We start from the raw sequence: 22,085 nt of genomic DNA, 5'->3' as shown, positions 1-22,085 counted from the left end.
GCATCCTCCCAGATCAGGGATCCAACCTGTGTCTCCTACATTGGCAGCGGACTCTTCACTGCTGAGCCATCAGGGAAGCCCCATTTAACACTTTTTATAGCATCTAGTAAGTTGCACTGTCGTGTTTATTTCTTTATGCATTTTGCTTACTTTTTAAAGGAAAATGTTCACAATTTTTTCAAGTTTCTATAAGGGAAATGGAGCAAAGTACTATATTTTGCATTGTTTTATTTATTTTTTGTTAGCTATAAATACATTTATCTACTAACCAAAGGAATGTTCCTGTTTTTGTCTTATTGAAGTATAGTTGATTTATAGCTTCCCTGGTGACTCAGTGGTAAGGAATCCACCTGCCAATGCAGGAGATGTGGGTTCAATCCCTGGGTTGGGAAGGTCCCCTGGAGAAGGAAATGGCAATACACTTCAGTATTCTTGCCTGGGAAATTCCATGGACAGAGGAGCCTTGCGGGCTACAGTCCATGGGGTCACAAAAGTCGGACACAGTGACTAAACAACAACAACATATTTGATTTATAATGTTGTGCCAGTCTCTGCTGTACAACAAAGTGACTCAGTTATACTCATATGTACATATTTTTTAAAAAGTTAATTAATTTGACTGCTTCAGGTCTTAGTTGCAGCAGGTGGGATCTTTGTTGCATCATGCAGGATCTTTCCTTATGGCTTGTGGACTCTTAGTTGTGGCACACAGACTCAGTGGTTGTAACTTGTGGGTTCCAGAGTGTGCAGGCTTCAGTAGTTGTGGCACGTGTGTTCTCTAGTAGTGGCTCATGGGCTCTTTAGCACTTGGGCTTAGTAGTTTTGGTTTGTGGGCTTAGTTGCTCCCTGCCATGTGGGGTCTTAGTTCTCTGACCAGGGATTGAACCTGTGTCCCCTGCATTGCAGGGTGAATTCTTACCACTGGACCACCAGGGAGTTCATATACATGCTTTCAAAATGTTCTTTTCCATTATGGTTTATGTCAGGAGATTAGGTATAGTTCTTTCTTCTAAACAGTAGAATCTTGTTGTTTATCCATTCTAAATGTAATAGTTTGCATCTACCAACCCCAAGTTCCCCTTGCATCCTTCTCACTCCTGTTCCCCCCAGCCTTGGCAACCAGAAGTCTGATCTCTGTGCCTATGAGTTTGTTTCTGTTTTGTAGATAGGTTCATTTGTGCCATATTTTAGATTCCTTATATAAGTGATATGATAAGATATTGTCTTTCTCTTTCTGACTTCACTTAGTATGATAATCTCTACTTGCATCCATGTTGCTGCAAAAGGCATTAATTTGTTCTTTTTTATGACTAAGTAGTATTCCATTGTATATATGTACCATGTCTTCTTTCTTCATTCATGGGTCAGTGGACCTTTAGGTTGTTTCCATGTTTTGGCTATTGTAAATAGTGGTGCTATGAACATAGGGGTGCATGTATCTCTTTGAATTATAGTTTTGTCTGGGTATATGCCCAGGAGTGGGATTGCTAGATCATATGGTGATTTTAATGTTAATCTTCTGATGAACTTTCATATTGTTTTCCATAGTGGCTGTACTAACTTACATTCCCAGCAACAATGTAGAAGGGTTCCCTTTTCTCCACACACTCTCTAGCATTTATTGTTTCTAGATGTTTAATGATGGCCATTCTGACTGGCATGAGGTGATATCTCATTTTAGTTTTGATTTGCATTTCTCTAATAATTAGTGATGTTGAACGTCTTTTCATGTGCTGTTTGACCATCTGTATGTCTTCTTTGGAGAATGGCTATTAAGGGTTTCTGCCCATTTTTTAAATTGGGTAGCTTTTTTTGTTGTTGAATTGTATGTGCTGTTTGTATATTTTGGAGGTTAAGCCCTTGTTGGTCGTATCAGTTGGAAATATTTTCTCCCATTCCATAGTTTTTTAAATTTTTTAAAAATAGTTGTAGGTCCCATTTATTTATTTTTTCTATTGCCTTGGGAGACTTATATTAAAGTCTTTAGGCTATTTGAATTTATTTTTGTGCATGGTCCGAGTGTGTGTTCTAAATTTATTGAAATACATGCAGCTGTCCAACTTTACCGGCAACACTTGCTGAAGATATTTTTCTTCCCATTTTATAATCTTGACTCCTTTGTCAAAGATTAATTGACTATAACTGTGTAGACTTCTGGGCTCTATATTCTGTTATTTTTATTTGTATGTCTGGTTTTGTACCAATACCATACTGTTTTTTTAATTACTGCAGCTTTGTAGTATTGTTTGAAGTATGGAAGAGTTATGCCTCCTGTTTTGTTTTCATTCCTTAGGATTGATTTTGTGGTTTGGGGTCCTTTTTGGTTCCATATAAGTTTTTGGATTATGTTCTAGTTCTGTGGAAAATATCATGGGTAATTTGATAGAGATCACATTAAATATGTAGATTGCTTTGGCTAGTCTTGGCCATTTTAACAATATTAATTCTCCCAATCCAAAAGCATGGCATATCTTTCCATTTCATTGAATCCTCTTTAATTTTCTATATTAATGTTTTATAGTTCTCAATGTATAAATCTTTCACTTTGTTAAGTTTATTCCTAGATATTTTATTATTTTTTGTTGCAAGTTTAAAGCAACTTTTTTTTCCATTCCATTTCTGACATTTCATTGTTCATGTAAAGAAATGCAAACAATTTCTGGATGTTAATCTTGTATCCTATTACTTAGCTGAATTCATTGATTAGATCTAGTAGTTTTTGTGTGGAGTCCTTAGGGTTTTCTATATATTCTATCATATCATCTTTATGTAGTGACACTTTTACCTCTTCCCTTCCAAATTGGATACCTTTTATTTCTTGTCTGATTGCTGTGACTAAGACTTCCAGTGCTATGTTGATTAGAAGTGGGATCCTTGTCTTGTTCCAGATTTTAGCAGAAAGGCATTTTGGCTCTTCCCATTGTATATTTTATTGGCTGTGGGTTTGTCATAAATAGCTTTTATTGTGTTGAGATATGTTCCCTATATACTCACTTTGCTAAGAGTTTTTTTCATGAATGGATGCTGAATTTGTCAAATGCTTTTTCTGCGCCTATTGAGATGATCATGTCGTTTATGACTCCAGATTTTTGTTAATGTGGTATATTATATTGACTGATTTGCATATGTTGAACCATCCTTGTGCTCTTAGGATGAATCCCACATAGTCATGGTGTATGACCTTTTTTTTTTTAACAGGTTATTTATTTATATTTATTTTTGACTGCACTGGATGTTTATTGTTGCACTTGAGCTTTCTCTAGTTATGCCAGTAGAGAAACTTCCTTGTGGTGTGCTGCCTTCTAATTGAGGTGGCTTCTCTTGTTGTAGAGCACAGGCTCTAGGGCATGTGGGCTCAGCAGTTGTGGCATGTGGGTTCAGTTGTGGTACATAGGCTTGGTTGCTCCATGGCATGTGAAATCTTCCCAGGCCAGGGATCAAACCTGTATCCCTTGCATTGACAGGCAGAGTGTCAGTCACTGGACCTCCAGGGAAGTCTCTGTATGGCAGTTTCTTATGTGCTGTTGGATTCAGTTTGCTAACATTTGTTGAGAATTTTTTCACCTATATTCATAAAAAATCAGTTCAGTTGCTCAGTCGTGTCCGACTCTTTGTGACCCCATGAATTGCAGCATGCCAGGCCTCCCTGTCCATCACCAACTCCCGTAGTTCACTCAGATTCACGTCCATCGAGTCCGTGATGCCATTCAGCCATCTCATCCTCTGTCGTCCCCTTCTCCTCCTGCCCCCAATCCCTCCCAGCATCAGAGTCTTTTCCAATGAGTCAACTCTTCGCATGAGGTGGCCAAAGTACTGGAGGTTCAGCTTTAGCATCATTCCTTCCAAAGAACACCCAGGGCTGATCTCCTTCAGAATGGACTGGTTGGATCTCCTTGCAGTCCAAGGGACTCTCAAGAGTCTTCTCCAACACCACAGTTCAAAAGCATCAATTCTTTGGTGCTCAGCTTTCTTCACAGTCCAACTCTCGCATCCATACATGACCACTGGAAAAACCGGTGTGGGCGGCTGTGACTGCGTGGTCGAGAGGAGCTACCCCACATCCGAGGTCAGGGGCAGCGGCCGAGAGTGCCAGGCTACGACGGCGCAGGAACGGCGGAGAGGAGCTACCCCGCGTCCGAGGTCCGGGGCGGTGGCCGGGAGGAGCTACCCCATGTCTGAGTTCAGGGGCGGCAGCCGGGAGGAGCAACCCCACGCCCGAGGAGTGGTGGCTTCGCGGGTGCAGGAGGGCCTGGAGAAGCTAGTCCACGTTCATAAAAAATATTGGCCTGTAATTTTCTTTTTTGGTGGTGTCTTTGTCTGGTTTTGGAATCAGTGTGATGGTGGCTTCATAGAATTATTTTGGTATTGTTTCCTCCCCTACAGCCTTTTTAGTAGAGTTTGAGAAGAATTGATATAAGTTTTTTGTGTATTTGGTAGAATTTGCCTGTAAAGCTGTCTGGTCCTGGACCTTTGTTTGTAGGGGATTTTTTTTTTTAAGTGGCAGATTCTGTTTCACTTCTAGTTATCAATCTGTTCAAATTATCTATTTCTTCCTTATTCAGTTTTGGTGGGCTGTATATTTCTGGAAAGTTGTCCATTTCTTCTGAGGTTTCAAATTAAAATTTTTTTCAGTTGATTTTAATCTAAGTTTTTATTATATGTGGACTTCTTAACCCTTCTTATTTATTTATTTATTTTTGGCTGTGCTGGTTTATTGTTGCTGCTTGGGCTTTCTTCTTGTGGTGACTGTGGCTTCTCTTGTTGCCAAGCACAGGCTCTAGAGTGTGTGGGCTCAGTAGTTGCAGCTCCTGGGCTCTATAGCACAGGCTATAGTTCTGGCATGTGGGATTAGTTGCTCCACCACATGTGGGATCTTCCCAGATGAGGGATTGAACCTGTGTCTCTTCCATTGGTGGGCGGATTCGTTAACACTGAGCCACCAGGGAAGCCATAACCCTTCTGTTTTGTAAAAAAATTATTAATTTATCTGTACTGGCTCTTAATTGTAGTAGTAGGATCTTCAGTCTTCATTTTGGCATGAGGGATCTTTAGTTTCGACTTGAAAGCTCTTCGTTGGAGCATGTGAACCCTTGCAGCCTGTGGGATGTAGTTCCCACAGAGATTGAACCTGGGCTCCCTGCATTGGGAGCACAGAGTCTTAGCTACTGGACCACCAGGGAAGTTCCTTGGTTGTCCAATTTGTTGGCATATAATTATTCATAATATTCTCTTATGTCTTTTTGTATTTCTGCAGTATCACTTGAGATTTCTCCTTTTTCATTCCTTATTTTGTTTATTTGGTTTCTCTCTCTTTTCTTCTTGGTGAGCCTGGCCAGAATCTTGTCAATTTTGTTTACTTTTTGAAAGAACTAGTCCTTGGTTTTGTTGATTATTTTCTATTTTTTAAATCTCTCTTTTTCTTATGTCCTGCCTGATCTTTATTATTTCCTTCTGTTGACTTCAGGTTTTGTTTCTTCTTTTTCTAATTTTTTTAGATGGTTAGGTTAAATTGTTTGTTTGAGATTTTTCTTATGTTTTTGAATAAGGCCTGTATTGCTTTGAACTTCCCATTTCTTTTCCTCTGGTTGATTGCTAGTTTCATTCCTTTGTGGTCAGAGATGTGATTGAAATAATTTGTGTATTCTTAAATTTGTTGAGGTTAGTTTTGTGCCGTAGTATGTGGCCAATCTTAGAGCTTGTCCCATGTATTTTGAAAAGAATATGTATTTTGTGTTTCTTTTTGAATGTAGTTTCCTGAAAATATCAATTAAGTGGTTTGTTGTATCATTTAGGATCTCTGTTGCATATTTTCTGTCTATAGTATCTGTTTATTGATGTGTATGGGTGTTAAAAGTTTCTTCTTATTATTGTTATTCCCATCAGTTTCTCCCTTATGTTTGTTAGTATTTGTTTTATGTATTTGGGTGCTCTTGCATTACATGTATATATGTTGACGAGTGCAAAACTCTTTTCTTGTATTGGTCTTTTTATCATTATATAGTTTCCTTGTTTTTCTTTATAATAGTTGGTTTAAACTATATTTTGTCTGATATGAGTATTGCAACTCCCACTTACTTTTCATTTCTGTTTGCATGAAATATCTTTATTCATTCCTTCACTTTCAATCTGTGTATGTTCTTTGCCCTAAGGTGGGTCTCTTGTAGGCAGCATATTGTAGGCTGTTTTTTAATCTAGTCTACCACTCTATGTCTTTTGATAGGAACATTTAGTCCATTGAGATTTAAGGTAATTTTTGATGCATATTTATTGTTATATTAAGCCTTGTTTTCTCGTTGATTCTTTGTTTCTTTTGTTCCCTTTTTCTTTCTGTTTTTCTTTTTGTGGTTTGATGATTTCCTTTTATCTTGATTCTTGTGTTCTCTTGTTTTTGGTTTTTGTGAATCTGCTGTATGTTTTTTAATTTGTGGTTACCTTGTTTTTCAAGTATCTTAACTCCTTCCTGTATCTGCTTGCTTTAGACATATAGGTTAAACACATTCTGAAAAAAAAGAATGTATTTTCTTACTCTTTCCCCACATTTTATTATTTTGATGTCCTTTTTTACATTTTCATGTTTATCCTGTTGCTCTTCCTTGTGTTTACCATTACTTTCACTAATAGGTGTTTTATTCTCTCTTTTTGATATATGTACTGGCTAATTTAAGTGATTTATTTTCAAATTTTGATTTCCTCCTTCTTATATCTTCTTGCTTCTTTTCTATTTAGAGAAGATTTTTCAATATTTCTTTTAAGATAGATTTAGTATTTCTGTAGACTTTCAGTTTTTGCTTGTCTGAGAAATTCTTTATTTCCCTACTGTTCTAAATGACTATCTATCTTGCTTGGTAGAGTATTCTAGGTTGCAGGCTTTTCCCTTTCAAAACTGAATATATTTTATCACTTCCTTCTGGCCTGCATTGTTTCTGTAGCGAAGTCCATTGATAGCCTTATGGGGATTCCCTTTAAGTACCTATGTTTTTCTCTTGCAGCTTTTAGAATTCTTTGTTTATCTTTAACTTTTGCCATTTTTATTATCATATGTCTTGGTGTGGGTCTTTTGGATTCATTTGTTTGGGATCCTCTGTGCTTCCTATATCTGGATATCTGTTTCCTTTAGGTTTGGGGAATTTTCAGCCACAATTTCTTCAAATACATGTTCAACCCCCTTTTTCTTCTAGAAATCCTAGTATGCATAGATTGGGATGGTTTATATTATCCTGTAGGTTTCTTATACCACTTTCCTTTTTTTTTTCATTTGACTTTGTGAATGTTATTTTGCTTCGGTGATTTCTATTATTATGTCTTTCAGGTCACTTATTCTTTCTTCTGCATTATTCATTGAATTATTCATTGCTTTTAGTTCAGTTTTCATCTCAGCAAATGAATTTTCTAATTTTTCTTGGTTCCTCCTCATACTTTCTAGCTCCTTTTTACAATAATCTGCATTTCTGTCAATAACCTTTCTTAATTCCTTCAGTATTTCCGTTACTTCCATTTTTCTTGGAGGGGAGGGCCTGTGGCATGCAGGATCTTAGTTACCTGACCAGGGATCAAAATGGTATGCTCTGCATTGGGAGTGCAGAGTCTCAACCACTGGATCACCAGGGAAATCCCATTACCTCCTATTAGAATAAAAAAGAATCTGTTTGTTTGTTCCTTCCAGGTAATTTTCTTGGTCTTTTAACTGAGAGTGGTTCATCTGCTTTTTCATCTTCCTTTTATTTATCTTATTCTGTGAGTTTAAGAGAAGCAGTCTTGGAGTGCTGTTATATGCTGGAGCATTCCTGTGTAGCTTGTGTGGGGTTAATGATTTTTTGGCATGAGGGAAGTTTTTGGTTTGGATGTTTGCCACCGCTTTCCTCAACATGTGCTGGCCATTATCCCCTTGATAGAGGGTGTGCAGTTGTGTTACCCATGCATGCTTCCAGGAAGGCATGGGCTGTGGTTGGCTCCCAGTTGTGGGATGCTTCGCAGCAGTGGTCTGTGTTTGCCTCTGGGGTCTGAGGTAGATAATGCCTGTTTCTAGAGCTCATATAGGCCACCTGAGAGTTTATCTGTGAGACAGCTGATTCTTAGATAGGTTGATAAGGAGTCCATGGTTCTCAAGGAGGAAAAAAGGAGCAAATGTTTTTTTTCTATATTGCTTTAGCTTAGTCAAGTAAGATGCTTTTTCTTAAACTCTTGAGTTGTTATGAAAACAGTCTTTAATACTAACTTTCTTTAAGCCCAGAGCTAATAATTACACAACAAAACAACTCATCTTGCTCAAGGGTGTGTTTTTCCTTAAGTTCTGTACTGATTATGTAATAACAATGTATCTTGCTGACTCTTTTGAAAAGACTCTGATGCTGGGAAAAATTGAGGGCAGGAGGGGAAGGGGACAACAGAGGATGAGATGGTTGGATGGTATCACCGACTCAGTGGACATGAGTTTGAGCAAACTCCAGGAGTTGATGATGGACAGGGAGGCTTGGCATGCTGCTGTTCATGGGGTTGCAAAGAAACTGAGCAACAGAACTGAACTGATCTTGCTTGAGGACATATTTCTCCTTCTTAACAGGAACCTTCCTTCTGACTAATCCTGTTATCTTAAAATATGTTATGTGGGTCTGGTAAGACCTTTCTATTGTTCTAATCTTGTTAATTTAAGATGTATGTTGTGGAAGTGATCTGGTAAAAGTATATAAGGCCTTGATAAGACTAGGTAGATAAGACTAGGTAGTGGGGCACTCTCTGTCCCCCTTCCTTTTTCACTGTAATAAAACTTCTGTCATGCAAAAGTTCTGAGTAATCAAGCCTGATCCCTGATGCCAAAACTAAATCTTTTTTTGAGATTATGAATTCGACACCATTCACTGTAAGCTATCACCTGGAGAGTGGCTGTTTTCTTGCATGCCCCCTGACAGTGGTGCCCTGACTCTTTGGCAGGTCCAGGCCTCCTTCCACAGTATCCTTATAGCCCCTCAGCCCCTCCATGCAGCCAACCCTAGTCCTCTCCCTTGGGTCTGATCTCTGAAGCTCTAGCCTTGGCACCCAGTGCCTGCCTTTTCCAGTCCCTTGCAGTGTCTCAGACTGGGAAGTGCTGGGTGGCCATCACCATCTGTGCAGATCTCTCTCTGCTGTGTTCTTAAAGCAATTCCTGCACTCTCTTCTGAGGCTCTGAATCTCCCCCTCTGTCCTGCTTGATCTCCCTGCCAAGTGAGTGGTATTTCTAGTGTGGAGACATTTCTTCTTTCACAGTTCCCTCTCAGGGTCACGGGTCCTGTCCCAATTACTTTTTCTCTTTCTTTTTCTATTTTCTTTTGCCCTACTGAGTTATGTGGATATTTTCCTGCCTCTTTGGAAGTCTGAGGTCTTTTGCCTGTGTTTTGTAGCTGTTATATGAGAATTGTTCCACATGTAGATATATTTTTGATATGTTTGTCAGAGAATGTGAGCTCCATGTCCTAATCCTTCGCCATCTTGATCTAGTCTCTGTTTCTAGTTTTTTTAATTGAATTATGATTGATTTATAGTCATATTAGTTTTAAGTATGCAGAATAGTGATTCACAGTTTTTATAGATTATGCTCCATTTAAAGTTGCTGTAGGGACTTCCCTTGTAGTCCGGTGACTAAGACTGTGCTCCCAATGCAGGGGCCCTGTGTTCAATCCCTGGTCAGGGAACTAGATCCACATGCCACAACTAAGACCTGGCACAATTAAATACATTAAAAATACATATGCAAAAAAGTTATTATAAAATATTGCCTATATTTCCTGTGCTATGTAATATGTCCTGCAGTTTAATTATTTTATATATATAGTAGATGTTACTTCTTAATCCTCACACCTATTTTGTCCCTCTTCTTTGCCTCTGGTAACTACTAGTTTGTTGTCTTTATCTGTGAGTCTGTTTTGTTTTATTCATTCATTTCATTTTTTTGGATTCCACATATAAGTGACAACATACAATGCTTGTCTTTCTCTGACTTATTTCAGTAAGCATAATACCTCCAGGTTCATCCATGTCTTTGCAGACAGCAAAAATTTCATTATTTCTTATGGCTGAGTAATATTCCATTGTGTAATATATATCATGTTTTCTTTATACATTCATCTATTGATGGATATTAGGTTGCTTCCGTATCCTTGCTATTGTTAAGTAATATTACTGTGAATGCTGAGATGCATGTATTCCTTCAAATTCATGTTTTTGTTTTCTTTGAATATATTCCCAGTCTTGGAATTGCGGGATGATATAGTAGTTCTAGTTTTAGTTTTCTGCAGAATCTTCATACTGCTTTTTATACTGGCTGCACCGATTTACATTCTCACCAACAGTGTACTAGGGTCCCCTTTTTTCCACATCCTTTCCAACATTGTGTTATTTGTAGACTTTTTCATGATAGCCATTTTACAGGTGTGAGATAATATCTCATTGTAGTTTTGATTTGCATTTCTCTGGTGATTAGTGATGTTGAGCATTTTTTCATGTGCTTGTTAGTCACCTAAATATCTTTGGAAAAATTTCTATTCAGGTTTTCTACCCATTTTTTGTCTTTTTTAAGAGAAATATTGAGTTGTATGTGAGCTGTTTATATATTTTAGATATTAACCCCGTATCAGTCATATCATTTGCAAATATTTTCTCCCATTTCATAAGTTGTCTTTTGTTGATGTTTCCTTTGTTGTGCAAAAAGTATTATGTTTAATTAGGTCCTATTTATTTTTGCTTTTGTTTCTTTGCCTTAGGAGACAGATCTAGAAAATATTGCTAGTGTTTATGTCAAAGAATGTGTTTTCTTTTAAGAGTTTTATGGTTTCCATCCTTACATTTAGGTTTTTAATCCATTTTACATTTACTTTTGTATATGTTGTGAGAAAATGTTCTGATTCTGTTCTTTTTGCATGTTGTTTCTCCAGTTTCCTGTATTACTTATTGAAGAGAATCATTTTTCTATTGCATGTTCTTTCCTTCTTTGTGATATAGTCATTAATCTTAAGTGCATGGGTTTACTTTTGGGATGTTTATTCTATCCATTGATTTCTGTGTCTTATTTGGTTATTACCATACTGGTTTGATTACTGTAGCTTTGTGGTATAGTCTGAAGTCAGAGAGTGTGATACCTCCAGCTTTGTTCTTCTTTATCAAGATTGCTTTGGTTATTCCAGGACTTTCATACTTACATACAAAGTAAGATTGTTTTTGTTCTAGTTCTGAAACCATTTACAACAGATTGGGACTTAAGCCAAGCCAAAACCCTGCTTGGGACTTGAACCCACGTGACTGGGACTCAAACCCAGCCAAAACCCACAGTTCCTGGTTTCTGGACCTAATGAAGCTCAGGTTCTTATTGTCTCATTGCAGAAAGAATTCAGTAAGAGACAAAGTGATAGGTAAGAAGTGGATTTATTCAGATACAGACAGAAGCACACTCCACAGACAGAGTGTGGGCCATCACAGAGGGTGAGTGCAGCCATGAAATGTGGTGGGGTTAGTTTTGATAGACTGGGTAATTTAATAGGCTAATGAGTGGGAGGATTATTCCAGCTACTTTTGGGAAGGGGCCGAGATTTCCAGGATTTGGGTGACTGCCCATTCCTTGGTCTTTTAACAGTGCCTTGGAACTGTCATGGCACTTCTGGGTGTGTCATTATACAGATCAGATTGAAGACCAAGGTCTAGTCTTATCTGCAATCTTGGTCCCTTTTGATTCTAATCATTTACGTCATGGCCTTGGGTGATGTTATTCTTTCAAAAGTTTTGTCCGGCCCCTTTCCCTCCTGTTACAGTTCTGTGAATAATGTCTTTGGTATTTTGATAGGGATTTCATTGAATATGTAGATTGCCTTGGGTAACATTGTCATTTTTTTCTCCAGTCCATAAACATGATATATCTTTCCATCTGTTTGTGTCATATTTTTCTTTCATCAGTGTTTCACAGTTTTCAGAGTACAAGTCTTTTACCTCTTAGTGAGATTTTTGGTGTGGTGGTAATTGGGATTGTTTTTTAAAGCTCCCTTTCTGATAGTTCATGTTATTTTACAGAAATACAGTAGATAGTTGTATCCCGTATCTTTACCAAATTGATGAGGTCCAGTAATATTTTTGGTGTGTTTTTAGGATTTTATATGTAGGGATGATCCTAATTAAGTCAGTGCTTGGAAATAGTTGTGTATAAAATATGTGTGATAGAGATACTAGAACACAGTGATGAAAAATAGTATTGTGGAGATTCAGCGAATTGAGCTTGTTTATTTTAATAGCTTGTTCCTCTAAAACGATGTTGGAATTTTTGTAATACCTTTTCATAGATCCTGGTACAGGTGACATTGTTCATAACACATTCTCAGTTGAAGACAGTTTGAGTTTTTCTACCAACAGCTGTGGTTTCTTCAAACTTCTCTTCTAGCTTTCAAGAAAACTGTGTTTTCAAAGATGCATTCAGTTTTTATAGTGAGAGATTGGCTGTCAGAAGTGATGACACAATCTGGCTTGACCATTGCATCCATTTTTCACAATGCCAGTCCCACTCATACTGCTTTTTTATATCCCTCAACATCTTTACTCATCCTTTATATATTCATCAAAGCCATTTTCCTATTAGCTGCTGAATGATAACTATGGTTGGCCTTGGGAACAAGGTCCTGTGTGGGAAGTAGGGCACTTGGTCCTGGGAGGTGTGCTTTACCTAACCCCTTTGTAACTGCTGGCCCCCATTCCCCTGAGCCACGAGGTGCAAACTAGCTCCCCTCAGGACTTCTCATGTCCTTTCTGCAAGATAAGTTGCTTTATTATTAAAATAATTTACTTATTAAATTATAGTTCTTTCACACTTTAAATTGTTAGAACATTGTAGCTAATGCTTAAGTTCCATTTAAACTATTTTTTGATGTAGTTTGATTAATATAGCACTAGTTCAACTGGTAAAATCTGTCATGTAAATGTATAATCTGTCCTTCCTGTTTTTTATGGTTAATTAGGTAATTTCCAAATTTTTTTCTGACACAAATAATACTGCAGTTTGTACATGTCCTCATTCGTAGATTTGTGGCCACATTCAATACCAGCTTTCTTTTAATATTTGTCTGATATATCAAATATCTTTTAAAAAATTACTATTTTAACTATTTTTAAGTTTACAGTTCAGTACCATTAAGTACAGTGGCAGTCTTTTGTAACCATTGTTACTCTCCATTTCTAGATCTCTTTCATCTCCAAAACAGAAACTCTGTACCCATTAAACAATAACTCTGCATTCCTTACCTCCTTCCAGCCCTATTCCACTTTCTATGAATTTGACTGCTCTAGGACCTTCATCTAAGTCAAAGTATACAGTGTTTCTCCTTTTGTTGTGCAGTGGCTTATTTAGTTAGTATAATGTTTTCAAAGTTCATCTGTGGTGTAGAATGTATCAGAAATTCATTCCTTTTTAGGGAGTATCATTCCTTTTGTACAGTACCATTTGTATATTACATTTTACTTATCCATTCACCTGTTATTATGGACATATTAATTATTTCCACCTTTTTGGCTCTTGTGAATCATACAGGTATGAACCTTGATGTATAAATTTCTGTTTGGGTGCCAGCTTTCATTTCTTTTGGTATATACTCAGAAGTGAAATTGCTGGATCATATGGCAATTGAGAAAAGGAAAAATATACCCATTTGAATGAAGAGTTCTAAAGAATAGCAAGGAAAGATAAGAAAGCCTTCCTCAGTGATCAGTGCAAAGAAATAAAGGAAAACAACAGAATGGAAAAGTCTAGAGATCTCTGCAAGAAAATTAGAGATACGAAGGGAACATTTCATGCAAAGATGGGCATAATAAAAGACAGAAATGGTATAGACCTAACAGAAGTAGAAGATATTAAGAAGACGTGGCAAGAATACGCAGAAGAACTATGCAAAAAAAATCTTCATGACCCAGATAATCACAATGGTGGGATCATCAGCCTATAGCCAGACATCCTGGAATGTGAAGTCAAGTGGGCCTTAAGAAGCATCACTACAAACAACGCTAGTGGAAGTAATGGAATTCCAGTTCAGCTATTTCAAATCCTAAAAGATGATGCTGTGAAAATACTGTGCTCAATGTGCAAGCAAATTTGGAAAACTCAGCAGTGGCCACAGGACTGGAAAAGGTCAGTTTTCATTCCAATCCAAAAGAAAGTCAATGCCAAAGAATGTTCAGAAACCGCACAACTGCACTCATCTCACATGCTATCAAAGTAATGCTGAAAATTTTCCAAGCCCGGCTTCAACAGTACATGTACCATGAACTTCCTGATGTTCAAGCTGGTTTTAGAAAAGTCAGAGGAACCAGAGATCAAACTGCCAACATCCGTTGGATCATCGAAAAACCAAGAGAGTTCTAGAAAAACATGTACTTCTGCTTTATTGACTACTCCAAAGCCTTTGACTGTGTGGACCACAACAAACTGGAAACTTCTGAAAGAGATGGGAATACCAGACCACCTCACCTGCCTCTTGAGAAATCTTTATGCAGGTCAGAATGCAACAGTTAGAACTGGACATGCAAAAACAGACTGGTTCTAGATAGGGAAAGGAGTAAGTCAAGGCTGTATATTGTCACCCTGCTTATTTACCTTATATGCGGAGTACATCATGAGAAATGCTGGGCTGGATGAAGCACAAGCTGGAATCAAGATTGCTGGGAGAAATATCAATAACCTCAGATATGCAGATGACACCACCTTTATGGCACAAAGCAAAGAAGAACTAAAGAGCCTCTTGATGAAAGAGAAATAGGAGAGCCAAAAAGAATTTTGGCTTAAAACTCAACGTTCAGACAACTAAGATCATGGCATCTGGTCCCATCAGTTCATGGCAATTAGATGGGGAAACAGCAGAAACTGTGACAGACTCTTTTTTGGGGCTTCAAAATCACTGTAGATGGTGACTGCAGCCATGAAATTAAAAGACGCTTGCTCCTTGGAAGAAAAGCTATGACCACCCTAGACAGCGTATTAAAAAGCTGAGACTATTAGTTTGCCAACAAAGATCTGTCTAGTCAAGGCTATGGTTTTTCCAGTAGTCATGTATGGATGTGAGAGTTGGACTATAAAGAAAGCTGAGTGACAAAGAATTGATGCTTTTAAACTGTGATGGTGGGAAAGACTTGAGAGTCCCTTGGACTGCAAGGAGATCCAACTAGTCCATCCTAATGGAAATCAGTCCTGAATATTCATTGGAAGGACTGATGCTGAAGCTGAAGCTGCACTACTTTGGACACCTGTTGTGGAGAACTGCCTCATTTGAAAAGACCCTGATTCTGGGAAAGATTGAAGGCAAGAACAAAAGGGGATGACAGAAGATGAGATGGTTGGATGGCATCACTCACTCAATGGACATGAGTTTGAGTAAACTCCACGAGTTGGCGATGGACAGGGAGGCCTGGCGTGCTGCAGTCCATGGGGTTGCAAAGAGTTGGACACGACTGAGGGACTGCACTGAACTGAACTATACTGTTTTTTCACAGTAAATGCACTATTTGATATTTCTAACAGCGTTACTCTCATGGTTTCAGTTACTTCCTTACCTACACTTGTTATTTTCCTTACTTTTTTTGAAAGGGCATAATAGGCTCCTAACAGGTGTGAAGTGTTACCTCTTTACAGTTTTGATTTTATTTCTCAATGACTAGTGATGTAGAGCATCCTTTTGTGTGCTTATGGATATTTTTATGTCCTCTTTGGAGAAATGTCTGTTCAGGTCCTTTGCCCATTACATTTTTTTTTTTTTTTTTTTTGCTGAATTGAATATTTTACATTTTTTAATTGAAGTATAGTTGATTTACAATATTGTATTTCTTTCAGGTATACAGAAAAGTTATTCAGTTATACATACTTATTTATATACACTTAGCATATATGTGTATACATATATATTATTTAAAGATTCTTTTGTATTATAATTTATTAGAATATACTGAATATAATTCCATGTTAATGTCAGTGCTTAGTCGCTCAATTGTGTCTGACTCTTTGTGACCCCATGGACTGTAGCTCGCCAGGCTCCTCTGTCCATGGGATTTTCCAAGCAAGAATATTGGAGTGGGTTGCCATTTCCTACTCCAGGGGATCTTCCCAAACCAGGGATCAGACCCACAACTCCTGTGTCTCCTGCATTACAGGCAGATTCTTTACCACTGAGCCATTGAGGATGCCCATAATTCCGTGTGCTATACAGTAAATCCTTGTTGTTTGTTTTATGTATAGTGATATGTATCTTGTTATCCCACACTTCTAATTTATTCTTTCCCCTTACCCTTTGGTAACCATAAGTTTATTTTCTAGGTCTGTGAGTTTGTTTCTATTTTGTACTTAGATTCATTTGTATTATTTTTTAGATTTCCCATAAAAGTAGAACAGTTAGTCCCCTACATACAAATGAGTTCCATTCAGAGAGTGTACTTGTAAGTCCAGTTTGTTCGTAAATCCAACAGTTATCCTAGGTATCCAACTAACACAATCGACTCTATACTGCTATACTGTAATAGGTTTGGAATAGATTCACATCTTTGAAAGTTCACAACTTGAAGGTTCATATGTAGGGGATGTGCTGTATTAAATAATATTTCTTTCTGTTTCTCACCTAACTTCAATCGGCATGATAATCTCTAGGTCTGTCTATGTTGCTGCAAATGGCATTATTTCATTCTCTTTTGTAGCTGAGTAATATTCCATTGTGTATATATACCGTATCTTCTGTATGTGTTCATCTGTTGATGGATAGTTAGATTGCTTCCATATCTTGGCTGTTGTAAATAGTCTTGCTATGAACATTGTGGTTCATATATTTTTCCAAATTATTGGGTTTTTGTGTTTTCTGGATATATGCCCAGGAGTGGGATTGCTGGATTGTATGGTAATTCTAGTTTTTATTTTTGAAGGAACCTCCATACTGTTTTTTATAATGGCTGCACTAGTTTACATTCTCACCATCAGTATAGGTGAGACTCACACCTTCTCCAGCATTTTTACTTGTGGGTTTTTTGGTGAGGGCCATTTTGATTGGTGTGAGGTGATACCTCATTGATTTGCATTTCTCTAGTAATCAGTGATGTAGAGCATCTTTTCATGTGCCTGTTGTCCATTTATTTTTTCAAGAAATGTCTTTTGGTCTTCTCATTTTTTCGATTGGGTATTTTTTTTCTATATTGAATTGTAATCCTATGTCAGTGACATCATGTGCAGATATTTCCTACCATTTCTTTTCCTTTTGTTTATGGCTTCCTTGCTGTGTAAAAGCTTTTAAGTTTGATTAGGTCCCATTTGTTTATTTTTTTTTCCAGAAGAGTCTTTTATTGAAACTGGGTGATATCGATAAGGGGACAGTACAAAAAAAATTTTGGTCCATGAAAAAAACATAATAATTCAGTTAATAAAAACAGTTATCTTCAACATGGACACTAGGAGTGCTGAGCTTCCTTTTCATGGTTCCAGCCCCAGGGATAGAGGTTGTCCAGTGTCACTCTGGGGAGAACCTTTCAGGGAGTGGGGGGATAATGACTGGAAGGAGAAGATGGGGAGAAAGTCCTGTTGTCCTCAGCATGGAACAGTCAGGGATACAGGGCTGGGGGATGTGCTCACAGGAGTCTTGAGGAAGGGGTGGGGAAGCAGGGGCTTTGTCAGTTCTGCAGGTTTACAGCCCATGCTGAATAGAATTTCCCGTCTGTGCCCAGGTGTCTCCCACCCTGCTGTGTTGAGTCTCTGAGCCTGGGATATGCTAACTTGGGGGTGATACAACCTGGAAGAATCTGAGACTCTCCTGGAAAGATACGAAACCATCTCAGTTCCAAGGGGCCAAGATTGCAGAGTAAGGTCCTGCTGCTAGCTGAGGGGTCTGAAGCTTTGAGGGTGCTGGCTGGGGAGTCACAATCCTGTGAGGCAGGGAGAAAGATGAGTCACAAACCCAAGTCAGAGCTCTCTCTATTCCTAGGCACTTTCACTCCTCAGTGCCCTAGAAGTCACCAGTGGGTGTCAGCTGGGCAGACAAGGGACAGAAAGACTGGGATGGTCCAGGGCTTTTACCTATTTGATTGCAGGGCTGTTTCTCCATGAAAGGATGGAGGAGGCAGGGTGGAGTGAATGAATGAGTCACACCTCCACGCAGGAAGGAACATCCTCTGCTGGCAATGACAGCACCCTAGGTTAGGTTTCCAGGGCTCTGACAGGGAAAGGCAAGATTCCCCCACCTGAATGCCCTTGGTTAGGACAGACAGGAGGAAATCCTTAACAGCAGCTACAGGAGTGTGCTGGGAGGGAGCAATACTACAGGAACAAACTCCGATACTGATGTGGGCCCCCCTCTGAGGAAGTGGAGAAGCACTGAGACAGCAGGCCCATCTGGAGGGCTGCAGACTGACCTGGGGCCAGGGTTCCTTTAGTGCTAGAGGGCATCAAGTGAAGGGAGAGTTTGCTCAAAACCCATGGAGGGAAGGAAGGAAATTGGATTCTGTTATCAGGAGATCCAAGATCAGCTAGCTTATAGAGTACCCCCAGGCCTGAGTTGTGGAGAAGGGGCTACAGCTCCTTACTCCTCGGTCTCTGAAGGGCAGGATCAGTGTAGTTGGTCCCCTTGAGGACCACTTGGCCTTAGGCCCAGTCCATTCACTGCACTAATTATCAAACTATGGGTTTTCTCTCTAATACTATCTAGAGATAGTATTCTCTCTATCTAATACTATCTATGCAGACCAGGGGAGGGGAGCAGACATGGGAAATTTGTGGGGCATAGGGAAGCTGGGGACAGGAAGGAATGGGGTGGGAGAAGAGGATAACTGCTGTCATGTGATATCCTCTTCATTCTGGTGTTGTCCTAGAACTGACAGCATCCCCTGGAAGGCCCCTGGCAATAGTATGAGGCACACAGCACAGGGCCCAAATAAAGAAATTGGTGCAGCCAAATCAGGGCTTTGTGGGTGAAGCCCTATGAATTTCAGATTCCCAGGGCTTGCTCTAATTTTTGTCATCTCTGCTGCACCTTGGAGTAGAAATATTGGCACACAGTCTCCTGGGTCCAAGGCTGGAAGTAGAACTCTGCTCAGTATTCCTCCTCTGGGTTACCCACCACATCAGTCATGGTCTTGAGGTCCTGGTACTGGGACTGAAGCCAGTCATTGATGAAACCTTGAGGGTCTCTGGCAAAGCTCAGCAAGAACTTTTGCTGGGTCTTCAGCAGATTGATCATTTCTGTTGTCTCATGGATCTTGTTGTTTAGAGTAGCAGTCTCCTGCTGGCTAGCATTAGACAGCAGAAAAGAATTCATCTGGTCTTCAAGGTGTCATCCACTTTCACATCAGTGTCATAACAAGCTGTCTTTTTCTGATTGTTTGGGTCAACACTGATGACATGATTAATGATGATGGGCTCAGGTGTCATAAGCAAGGCATGGAGCTGTTGGGGGACCTCTGAAAACTTCATAGGTTGAGAATCAAAGATCTGCTGGAGGCACTTGTCAGAGATGACAAACTCCCGCTCATGTCAGTCCTGGAGCTTATATGTCTTAATATATTGCCACAGTGCTTGAATGATCACTGGACGGGTCTGGGTGTGGATGCCAAGCCAGACAAGGGTCTAACTTAAACTGAGAAGGCTGGTAATTCAGTATCAGCAGGACAGTACACCGTACATTCACATCTCCTTGCTAGTTCACCTGGAAGCCATCCGTCTCCTGGGTAGTGGTGGTCCTGTGCCATTCTACCATATGGTTGTCTGGTCCATACAAGTCTTTGTCTAGTTCGATTACCAAGGACTTAAAAGAAGAGAACTTCCTCTTTTGTTTGGTGGCATCATATTTGGACAAGGCTGAATCCTCCAGGAGCTGTCCTTCTACCTGAAGCTCCCAGAAAGCCACTGTCCCTTCCCCATCCTTGGCATCTGATTTAGCCAGATTGAAAGTGTTAGAAATGAAAATTCACAGCTTTTGTTTTTGCTTGATGGGACGTTTCAAGGCTTCCTGGATATCTAGCCGTTTGCTCATGATAGTCTGGTCTAGTTTCCTTTCAAAAGCCAAGAGATCTATATAGGCTTAGGATTCTGGTACCATTTCACGAATCTTTTGAGATAGAATTTTGTCAGCCATTGTTTTTTTTCCAGTGTGATTCCGATTTTGGACTGCCTGCTGCTGGACCTGCTAGATCTTCTGAGGCGCAGGTCTCTTGCAGAACTGGTCCATCCCTGCCTGAGCCAGGCCAGGTCAGACTGAAGGGTTCCCCCATAGCCAGGGGGTCCCAAGGAGGGTCCCTGAAGTGTCATTTGGCTGCCTGGTAGCATACCTGGTCTCGGACAGGCTGCTTTGGGCACCCAGGAGCGGTACAGCCCTTGACTCTGGTGCTGGGACCATATGCACCAGACCCCCCAGTGCCCTGCCTAGGCCCAGGGCAGCCACCATGCCCACCCCTCCCTGAGGCTCCTAGGCCCCACTGGGAGCCACAGATTGGAAACCCGCCCAGGCTGCCATCTTCCCCAGAGCTGCTGCTGAAGCTGCACAAAGAGCTGAACTAGAACTCCTATTTTTATTTCTATTGCTTTGGGAGACTGACTTAAGAAAACGCTGATACAATTTATGTCAGAGAATGTTTGCCTATGCTTTTTTTAGGAGTTTTACGGTGTCATGACTATGTTTAAGTCTTCAAATCATTTTGTGTTTATTTTTCTATGTGGTATGAGGGAGTGTTCTAACTTCACTGATTTACCACTGATGAGGTTGTCTAGCTTTCCCATTGCCACTTGTTGAAGAGACTGGCATTTCTCCATTGTTTATTCTTGCTTTCTTTGTTGAAGATTATTTAACTGTAGATGTTTGAGTTTATTGTTGAGCTCTCTATTTTGTCCTGTTCTTCTATATGTCTGTTTTTGTGCCAGTGGCATGCTGTTTTATTACTGTAACTTTATACTATTGTCTGAAGTCTGGGAGGGTTATGCCTCCTGCTTTGTTCTTTTCCCTCAGGATTGCTTTGGCAGTTCTGGATCTTTTGTGGTTCTATGTTAATCATGATTATTTGTTCTAGTTCTTTGAAAAATGTTATAGGTAGTTTGATAGGGATTGTATTAAGTCTGTAGATTGCTTTGGATAGTATGACCATTTTACCAATATTCTTCCAATCCAAGAGCATGGGATATCTTTCCATCTCTCTGAATCATCTTCAGCTTTCTTTTTCACTGTTTTATAGTTCTCAATGTATAGCTATTTTACCTCATTGGTTAGGTTTATTCCTAGGTATTTTATGTTTTTGGATTCTATTATACTATTTATTAAAATTATTTTTATATTTATTTATTTATTTGGCTACACCATGTGGTTTGCAGGAACTTAGTTTTTAGAACAGGTATTGGACCCCTGTCCCAGCAGTAAAAGCACCAAATCCTAACCACTGGAACTCCAGGGAACTCCTTGGATGCTATTTTAAAGGGGATTCTTTTTACTTTCTCTTTATGAGATTTCATTGTTAGTATAAAGATATGCAACATATTCTGTATATTAATCTTATATTCTTTTTTTTACCTTGCTAAATTCATTTATTAGTTAATAGTTTTTGTGTGGAGTCCTTAGGAATTTCTGTATAGTATGTCATATGCATATAGTCACAGTTTTATCTCTCCTTTCCAATTTGAATATGTTTTGTTTCATTTTCTTTTTTGATTGCTGTGCCTTTGCTCAGTTTTGAATTTGGTTGTTTGGTTTCTTCCTAGTTGAATTGTAAGATTTCTTTATGTTTCCTGACTATCAGTACCGTTTCTGATATATAATTTAGAAATATTTTCCCCATTTTGTGGGTTGTCTTTTTATCCTCTTGATAATAGCATTTGATGCACAAAATGTTTACATGTTGGTGAAATCCAGTTTATTTTTTGTTGTTGTTGCCTGTGCTTTTGGTATCATATTCAAGAAAGCATAGCCAAATCCGATATCATGAAGATTCCCCTTCTATTTTCTGTAGAGTTTAATGGATGGTTTTAGCTACTCTTTTTAGGTCTTTGATGAATTTTGAGTTAATTTTTGTATGTGGTGTAAGACAAGGGTCCAATTCAATTTTTTTGCATGTGGATGTCCAGTTTTTTCCACATTGTCCTT

General features: G+C 39.0%; 1 protein-coding gene and 1 pseudogene across 17 annotated transcripts in view; one reads left to right on the top strand and one right to left on the bottom strand.

Annotated features, from left to right (window-relative positions):
* Positions 1 to 22,085, top strand: part of ATRX (ATRX chromatin remodeler) — a 275,615-nt gene that overhangs the window by 41,308 nt on the left and 212,222 nt on the right. The window lies entirely within an intron of this gene.
* LOC105605513 (SWI/SNF-related matrix-associated actin-dependent regulator of chromatin subfamily D member 1-like) lies at positions 18,948 to 20,287 on the bottom strand (annotated as a pseudogene).

The sequence above is a fragment of the Ovis aries genome, chromosome X (genome assembly GCF_016772045.2).
Source record: "Ovis aries strain OAR_USU_Benz2616 breed Rambouillet chromosome X, ARS-UI_Ramb_v3.0, whole genome shotgun sequence".
Lineage (NCBI taxonomy): Eukaryota > Metazoa > Chordata > Mammalia > Artiodactyla > Bovidae > Ovis > Ovis aries.
This window is presented reverse-complemented; position numbering and strand designations above follow the sequence as displayed.